This window comes from Monodelphis domestica, chromosome 2 (genome assembly GCF_027887165.1).
Source record: "Monodelphis domestica isolate mMonDom1 chromosome 2, mMonDom1.pri, whole genome shotgun sequence".
In the NCBI taxonomy this organism is placed as follows: Eukaryota; Metazoa; Chordata; class Mammalia; order Didelphimorphia; family Didelphidae; genus Monodelphis; species Monodelphis domestica.
In genome coordinates, this window is record NC_077228.1 from 509,271,114 (window position 1) to 509,280,935 (window position 9,822).

The 9,822-nt window shown below is 39.3% G+C and overlaps 1 pseudogene; it reads left to right on the top strand.

Annotated features, from left to right (window-relative positions):
* Positions 1 to 9,220: 9,220 nt before the first annotated feature.
* LOC130457632 (U4 spliceosomal RNA) lies at positions 9,221 to 9,323 on the top strand (annotated as a pseudogene).
* Positions 9,324 to 9,822: the final 499 nt, after the last annotated feature.

Here is a 9,822-nt window from a genome sequence, read left to right on the forward strand (position 1 = left end):
GCTGTGATTGACCCCTTTGAAAAGGGAAGGAGACAAGAAGCCACTTATAAAAGGCTCTGAATTTCTGACTTTTGGGAGAGTGGACTCCAAGAAGAGAGTCACTCCAAGAAGGAAATCGGCTTTGGGAGTCATCTTCAGCTCAAGTCATTGTCTTGACCTGCCTCTTACATGGAACTTGGGTGAGTGGATAGCTGGTTTTCCTTTCCTGTCTTCTGGAGATAGTTTAATTCTGGAGTTTAATTCTGGTTGAAGGTTAAGTCCTGGCTGAGCCAAGCACTGGAACAATATTTAGTTAGATAGGTTAATGTCTTCTCTATTCTTTTGTATTCCTCTGCTTTCACTCTACCTCTTTTATAAATAAAAGATTTATAATTTTCATATATTTAGCCAAACCATTAATTTTAATACTTAAACCCCCAAACTCCACAACTATGTTCCTGGGAAAAGAGAGGGAGGGTGGAGCTACACAAAACTTATATCTTCCCTATGTTAGTTATATAACATAGATATGTAAATAGGATTCTGGGAGAGAGAGTCCCTGGGGAGAAAATTCTAATTACATAATTCCCCCTGTGATTCCATTGGCAAATGAACATGTAGAAATCTCCCAGATTTACATGCCTAGTTTCCCCAATGTATCAGTACACATAACTAACATATCTCTAAAGATTGTTAACTAGAGGTACATACAACATTGCATTTTCTAAGGGGAAATTACAATAATTTGGGGATAAGAGGGAAAGAAAAGAGTACAAAACCAGTGATTTTTAGGGGCATTGACAAAAAGCCAATTTGGGAGCAATCCCCTTTGGCATAAGAGCATTCATTCAAAATAAATGTGTTCAACCCCCCACAGTTCAATTCTGGATCTTTTGGTATGGTGCGTGGTTTCTACAGGCATCTTCATGGCACCTTCTCCAAACAGTTCACTTTCTTGATTCAGGGAGGTAGCAAGTTTCTTATCCTAAAATTACTCTCAAACATGAAAAATTTTTATAAACCTAGAATTTTATAACAATAATACAACCCCTCCTGAGGAGGGTGTTGACTAACACATGGATCACCAAGGCTGAGTTATGAGGTATATGAATCAATTATCAAAAGAAAATCAAAAACATAAAAAAAAGCAAAAGAGAAAAAAGTAACTTCTGGATGAAACATAAAATATCAAAGTCTCATGTGTAAAAATTCTAAGTAAGGAAGAATAAGCCTACAACAGGTCCTTGAATCAGGGCCCAATTAAAGTGATTTATGTCCCACAAGCCTGTTGTAGCAATTATGCACTTATCCAATTGGCAGCCAGGACCATAGAAAATTGCCATACCATGAAAGAAAAAAAAAAGAGATTAGATTTTGAAGTAAAAAGGAAATATAATTCCTGCTCTGATTTTACCTTTGTTCTCAGGGATACGGGAGTCAAAATGGTAGCCAAACTAAGGTCCTTGGTAGAAGTCTGGATCTGGCACAAGGGAATCCTATATCTGAGGGTGTCAAACAGCTTCCTTGAACCCCAAAATAAGTTCAAATCCCCTGTCTTGGTGCAGAATCTCATCGATCCCACTGGGATTGGTTGGTCTCCTTGACCTTGTGCTCCTACTAGGCACTGTGCAAGTTAACTTTGTGCTTCTTGGCACTGAGCAATGGCTCTTTTGTGATCCCTTCTCCTGGAATCAGACACAATCATTAATTGAAGTCCCATAATATTTAACAATCAATAACAGGTTTACATAGTCTAGAGCTTTATGGTATGCATTGACATTAGGGCTAATGGACATTTTAAACTTATCCTAATGCAAAATCAAAAAACCATTAATAGTGGTAACATGTGCTTCAAGTACAAAAAATGAGAGAAAAAAGAAAATTTGAACTCTATTGCACATACAAGGAAAAGCAATAATAAAATTTAAAAATATATACAAAAAATATATAGCTCACATTTCATGAAAAAGTGGCAGCCAAGTAGAGGCACAATGCAAAGGTTTCTCACCCCAAAATGAGATCTATTTCCTTTTTAACTTGGCAGCCATGATCTACAGTGTGAGTGCACATGATTTTCACAAAGTAACAGCTTTTTAAAACAGTAGTACAGCAGCTAATGCACATTCAAAGAATTACCAAAATTTTCAAAATCACAAGAGCACATCAACTTCTCCAAAGGTTACTAATACAGGTTTTGTCCAACTAGTTTATGGACTTTGATAATGGTATTTTCTCCAGGCCAGGCATAGAATGGTACAAATAAAGACAGTGCAACAGAATATGTAGCTAATAGCCAAAGCACAGTAACAGAAAGTGACATAGTGTAACAGAATATTATAGACTAAATTAATATGTAAACTAAAAAACAAAATTAAATGTTAAACAAATCAGCAAATATAATAAGTATGACAGGATACAATCACTCATTATCTATAGAAGGTACTCTCTTTACATGTGAGCAATGGATTCAAGAGTTCTTTTCTCCAATTCTGAGAGCTATGTTATAGAGACCTCTTCACTATTTGGAAGGGAACAAACTGAAACAGTTAACATCAATAAGGCAATGGAGTCTGAAAAGGCTGAAAATTCAACTCCAGACTCATTGAGTTTCCTTCCCCTCCTGAGTATCATCATCTATCTAGATTCCTTTGATCACTCTTCTGGGGTTCCCCATACCAAGGGAGATTTCTGCACTGAGCATAGAGTGGATGGACCCCATATTGGATGTGTTGCAGAAGCTGGGCATGTTTAGATAGTAAGGGTAATGAATCTCCCTTCTGAATCTTGAGATTGCTCAAGCTAACAGCAAGGACAATGCACCCAGAAACAGTAGTAGGAAAAGATGTCCTAAACTTTTGAGCTCTGTGAGCTCAGTAATGCTCTCCGGGAACAGGAGCTGTTTGAGATAAGTAGGAAACTGGGCCATGCTTGCAATTCTACTTCCTGTATGTAGATGTTGCTACATATAGTTGCTAGTATATACTGGCTAAAGTTAAGAGGTTTGGAAGAGTAACCTTTATTCCCTTCCCCCCAGGGGTAAAAACACCAGGGAGCTGCTTCCTTCCACTGCCACTTGGGCAGGGGACTACTGCTCCCCTTGATTACTCTTCCCAGCTATGTGGGCAAGGAGTTAAGAGGGTGGAAGCATTCCCTCTGGTAAAAGCCTTTAGGAGGCTAATTGTTGCCTAAGCAAAACATCCAAGCTTCCAGGGCAGCAGCAAGCACTCAGGTGTTAGCAATGTAAGGGAAATGGGGATTTATACCTCAGCCTCCTTGAAGAAAATGGCTCACAAGGATCCCCAGTCAGTGTGCTCAAGAGAGGCAGTGGTAGGCTCACTGTGACAGACTTGGCAAGTACCCCCAGCCTAAGCCTCACAAACCAAAGCAGGCAGGCGTAGATGCCACTCTGGGTCTTCTGTACCAGGAAGACTCTAAGGAGAGTTCCCCTGAGGAGGAGGGCAAAAAGGGTCATGGCAGGCGAGAAATGCAGTTTTCTCAAAATAATCTACTCCCTGTCTTTACTCAAAGGCTATCTTAAAAAAAAGATCAAGGATTCTATCCCTTTGTGTCTCACCAACAATATAAGATTTCAATTAATATCAATATCTCTAAGTATCATATTTTACAAGATGTATTAGTAATCACTTGAAGTAGAAGAAATACAAGAACAAAAGTAAAAGCCTGAGTAAAGCCACATGAGTAAAATTCTCCTGCCTGGCACTCACCCAACCACCACAGCTACCTTCCCAGGAGCAGAGAGTGAAGGCGGAGCTACACAAAACTTATATCTTCCCTATGTTAGTTACATAACATAGATACATAAATGGGATGCTGGGAGAGAGAGTCTGTGGGGAGAAAATCCTAATTACACACCAACCTTCTGTAGAGAGGTAGGAGACAGACTGTGAATGTGGAATATTGCATATTCTGTCAGACACAGTCAGTGTTGTGATTATTTTGGGGCAACTGTTTTTATTTATTTTGCAGAAGATAGTTTGCTGGGTGAAGGGAAAGGAGGGATAGATTTAGAAATGACTATGATGGAAAAAAAAGATCTCAATTAAAATAGGGTAAGATTAAAAACAATTTAGACAAAGAAGTCCTTCTGACTTGTGGGTTCAGGATTTGTGACTTTAGTTATTCATAGAATCTCAGAACCACAGAATGTCAGAGTTGGATTGGGTTTTAATGTCCATTGATTCAAACATTTTATAGTTGTATTTCATTTAGGGAAATGGTTTAAAACTGGGAGTTGTCCATAGCTGAAATTATTGAAAAGATCAAGATGCAGGAAATTTCAAGTGGGAATTAGGGAGAATGTCAGGAATTAACCCCAGGTTAGGACTCCAAGAAGCATCTGCATGGATGAGAGAATCAAATTCTAAATAACTCTTTTATATGAGGTCAAATCATTATGGGTTTGTGTCTCCTTGGACACTTGCCTCATCGGGATTTTCTGCCCCACATTTTTGATTAGAGATGCCGAACTTCCAATATGCCTCCTGCTTATGGTCCTTCTTCTCTTATGATAACAGATCCCTTTTGTCCAACAGAACCATCTCTTGGTTCTGGACCTCACTATCAGACTGTGCCTTAATATTACTGTCTAAGTTTATAATTCAAGAGGGATGACTGAGTCAGTAGGGGAAATATGGGAGTGTGACCTTTGGGAGAAAGCTGACAGCCTCAAGCCAGATAAGAGAGGGGCCCTGAAGATTAAGATATTTCAGGAAGTTGAGGACCTATTCCTCACTGCCTCTCCACACCCCCCAGGATATACAGAGTATATCCTATATACATAAACATACATAAATCAATGATGAAAAAGCAGGAGCTTGCTATAGTTTCTTAACAGTATCCTATGACTAATGACTGCAGTTTTATCATGAAAGTGAGAAAATGCATTAATAGCCTCAGGCTTGCCAAGTTATTCTTCCACACCACCAGCACCTAAGAAAACACATATCAACCCACAGCTGCTTAAAGCTGCAGAGAATAGTAACAATCTAGTTCACTGGTAGAGAGAGATTTGTGATTTATAAAGCTCATATGTACACTAATACCACTGGTTTCTCACAACAATTCAGTGAAGTAGGTAGCTTCAAGTGTTGTTATTATCCCTATTTTCCTGAAGCAAAAACAAAAATAAAATTACTTCTTCAACCAAGATCCCAAATGTTAGTAAAAATAACAGTGATGATCCCTAATATGACACTTTCCCCCACTCTCATCAGCTGCCTCTAAAATCCTGTTCAGCTCTGGAAGTTTGACAGTATCTTTATGAATAACCATCTCTTTTTTATGCTCCTCTTTGCAAATTACATTGAAGAGCCTTCTGACTCTTTATGACCCCATTTGGGGTTTTCATTTTTTTAATTAATTAATTTAGAATATTTTTCCTTGGTTACAAGAATTATGTTCTTTCCCTCCCCTCCCTTTAACCCCCTCCCATAGCTGACATGCAATTCCACTTGGTTTTACATGTGTCATTGATCAAGACCTATTTCCATATTATTGATAATTGCACTAGGATGATCATTTAGACTCTATATCCCCAATCATATCCCCATCAACCCATGTGATCAAGCAGTTGTTTTTCTTCTGTGTTTCTACTCCCCCAGTTTCTTCTTCTGGATGCAGATAACATTCTTTCTCATAAGTCCCTCTGAATTGTTCTGGATCATTGCATTGCTGCTAGTAGAAAAGTCCATTACATTTGATTGTACCACAGTGTATCAGTACAATGTTCTCCTGGTTCTGCTCCTTTCACTCTGCATCACTTCCTGGAGGTCCTTCCAGTTCACATGGGATTCCTCCAGTTCATTATTCCTTTGGGCACAATAGTATTCCATCACCAACAGATACCACAATTTGTTCAGCAATTCCCCCAATCAGAGGGCATCCCCAGTTGGGGTTTTTTTGACAAAGATACTTGAATGGTTTGTGATTTCCTTCACCAGCTCATTAGATAGATGGGGAAACTGAGGCAAATAGAATAAAGCAACGTGGCTGGGGTCATATAGCTAATGAGTGTCAAAGGCTGGATTGGAACTCAGGAAGATGAGTCTTCCTGAGTTCCAACACCAGTGTTCTATCCACTACACAATCTAGCTAGCCCTCAGATAATGGCACACAGGTAGATAAACCACAAATAGAAATTGTCCATCGGTGGATATATCTGGGAAAAATAATACAGACTGCAATGAATTTGTGTCCATTAAACAGGAGGAAAGTGGAAGAGATTGCATTCAGTAAATTGCAAAGCTCCTTTAAAAGCCCCCATGCTTCTCTCAGAAACAAAGGTCCATGTCTTCAATGTTGGAGTTCTACCAGTGTTGCATGATTTCACAACATGGAACCGACAGCCTCTAAAGAATTAAAAATGAGTATCGCACAAAGGGCGATGGAAAGACATGTGATGAATCTCAACTGGCAGCACAAGCTAACTAATGAGGAGCTTGAAAGGAGAACGGTAAAAGATGCCATCAAGGAAATGCATGATAGCAAAGAAGAGGGACTCATGTGTTGCTGATGAGGGTTATTAGATAGACAGCTTGAGTGTATCATGGGTATGTAAAGAGAAAGCAACACATAGCACAAAGCCTGCCATAAATGCTTGTTGCCTGACTAATTGATTGATTGCAATTCTTCTTAGATTCAATCTAATTTTCTGTGATAAGAATCACAGCGTTATGGAATAAAGAGGTCACAGTCACACTGTACTTTATCCTAGTCTGTAATATCTGGGTATTGTGTTCTTTTCTGAGTATTACAGTTTAGGAAAGACTCACATAAGAAGAATTGGGGCAAGATAAGAGCAATCCAGCTGGTAAAATTCCCTGAATCCAGGCTATGTTAGAATTGGTTAGAGGCAGCTAGATAGCACAGTGGATACAATGCCAAGCCTGGAGTTGGAAGAATCTGGGTTCAAATATGATCCCTGGAACTTTCTAGCTGTGTGACCCTGGGCAAGTCACTTAACATCGGTTGCTTAGCCCCTGTCACTCTTCGTGCTTTGAAATAAAATTAAAAGAGAAGTAAGAGTTTGGGAGGAGGGGTTTCATGGTTGAAGGGATTGAAGGATGTCTAGCGTGGGGAGGAGGAGATTCAGGGGGACTCTAATAACTGTCTTGAATAGCTGTCATGTGGGAAAGTGATTCAATTTATTTGAATTGGTCCTGGGGACAGAGCCAAAGACAGTGAGAGGAAGTCAAATAGAGGCAGATTTAGGCTTGAGGTCAAAACAATGAAAATTATTACAAAGGCAATTGGGTTTCTCCTCACTGAAGGTTTTCAACCTGAAGATAATAGATCTAGAGAGGGATAGGAACTCAGAAGTCATCAAGTCCAGTGCCCTCAGTTTTACAGATGAGGAAACTGAGGCACACAGAGAGGTTAAATTGATTTGTTGAAAGTAACCCAGATAATGTTAGAGAAAAGATGTGGACCCCTATCTTCTCACTCCACCAGCAATATTCTTTTCATTGAACCATACTGGATGATTACTTATCAGTTAGGTTAGGGGAAGATTGTCTTTTTTTGGACCAAATGGCCTTGGAAAGGCCAGATATACAAGTATCTTCCAGATACAGAATTCTGTGACTGCAGCCTGTCTAAATCTTTTCAAACCCTGACTCTTTCATATGGTATATTAGCTATCCCTCCTACTTTCAAGTCTTCTGCAATTTAAAATATGCATCATGTCTCAGTGCCTCGGTTTCTCCATTTGTCAAAGGAGGGATGATAAAACTTGCTCTGCCTTTTTCAGTGGGGGAGCAAGCATTGTGAGCATCCTTTGAGATAATTTATGTAAAAGGACTTTTAAAAAAGGAACAGAATAAATGTGCAATCAAAAGCATACAGCTTAAAGCCCTTTGCCATTCTAAAAGTCTATGATTGCATATTCATGTCATGTATAGATCCAACCCTCTCATTTTACAAATGTGTTGATACTGAATTCCCAAACAGTTACAGCAACATGCTGTAGAGGGAAGAACACTGGATTTAGGAGGCAAAACATCTACCTCCAAGGTCTTTATAACTCATAGACCTCAATTTCCTCCCCCTAAAAATGGGTATATTAACACTTGTACTCCTTACTGCACAAAAAGTGGGAGTGGTACAGAAAAAGCCTTTTGCAAACTGTAAGGTACCTCTTCTATTTTTCTCTTTCTCTAGATAGCCTCAGACTTACTCTGAGCCCTCCAATCACTCTGAAATCCTGGAATCCTGGAATTAACCTGCAATCACAGAGACTGGAATCTATAGAAATAGGAATTATTTGTTCTTACACAAGGTCACAGAGCTAAGTGATGGAACTAATAAAGGCATTTAAGGGGGCAGCTGGGTGGCTCAGTGGATTGAGAGCCAGGCCTAGAGATGGGAGGTCCTGGGTTCAAATTTGACATCAGATACTTCCCAGCTGTGTGACTCTGGGCAAGTCACTTGACCCCCATTGCCTAGCCCTTACCGCTCTTCTTCCTTGAACGAATACATAGTGTTGATTCTAAGATGGAAGGGAAGGGTTTAAAAAAAATTTAAAAAATAAAGGAATTTAAGTCTACTGACTCTTGTTAAGAAAGCATACACAGTCATGTCAGTATCTCTACTGGTGTATGCATAGTCTTCATGGTCTGCCTTTAGCTAAAGACCACCCTCCCCAAAGGGGTCTTCTAGGTGATGCTTTATAGAGTGCCCCTGCAAGGAGGGTATCTCTAAGTCACTTTGCAGCCTAACTCGGCACCGAAAGCACAAAAAGTTAGCTGGGAAAACCCCAGTAATACCATCAATGGCTTCTGGAGGTTTACTATACCTCTTCAGCTGAATGGCTTCACATTGTAGAACTTCTGGGGTTGAGGTTATGAGTGGTCAGTCCCCATCTCTCATCTACTAGAGAGGTAGTGAATAGATGAAAACTGGTTATACTACCTCTAAAAGATTGCTGACCCCATTCCCAGAACATAGTTCAGGTCTCTCTCTAATAATAACCTGGGCATCCTTTTAGGGGAGGTCTTGGTTGTCCCTTCAAAGACAAAATATTTTTTTAAAGAAAGTACTAGGATCAGTACTGAACAACAAGGTAGCACAATGGATAGAGTGCCAGGACTAGAATCAGGAAGACCTTTGTTCAAATCTAGCCTCAGATACTTCCTAGCTGTTTGACCATGGGCAAGTCACCTAACTCCAGTGGCCTAGCACCTGTCACTCTTCTGCCTTAGAATCAATATTCAATTTTAAGACAAGCTTTGCACAGTGGCAGTATCATAGCCAATCAGGTTTAACCTAGGTGTAATTATTGCTAATTGAAAACTCTAAGATAAATGATAAAGAGTTTTTTTAAAAAAATAAATGGAAAAGAAAGTGTGGTCTAGTAGGAAAGATGGTAAATTTTGAGTGTTTCAAATACTAGATTTGAACACAGAAATCCTGTGTTCAAATCCCAACTCTGACAATTGTTTGAGTTAGTCATTTTATCTCCTTTGGTCTGTTTTCTTCTTTCTCTGTAATAAGAAGGGATTACAAGAGATCAGGTCATCTCTAAGCCTCATTCCAAAAGGCATTATTTCAGTAGAAAGGACATCAATTTTTCAATCTGAAGAGCTAGGTCCAAATCTTGGTTTTGATGCTAACTTCATGACCTTGGACAAATCATTTAACCTCTCTATGGTTCAGTTTTCTCATCTGTAAAACGTGGGGATTTAGATCTATAAAATGTAATGGTCCTTTAATTCTAAACCTATGATCTTAGAGATTAAAAGTTGTAAGGGATCCTTAGAGGCTATTATCCCAACTCCTTCATCATACCGAGAAACAGAAGAACTCCAGAGAGATGAAGTCATTCTG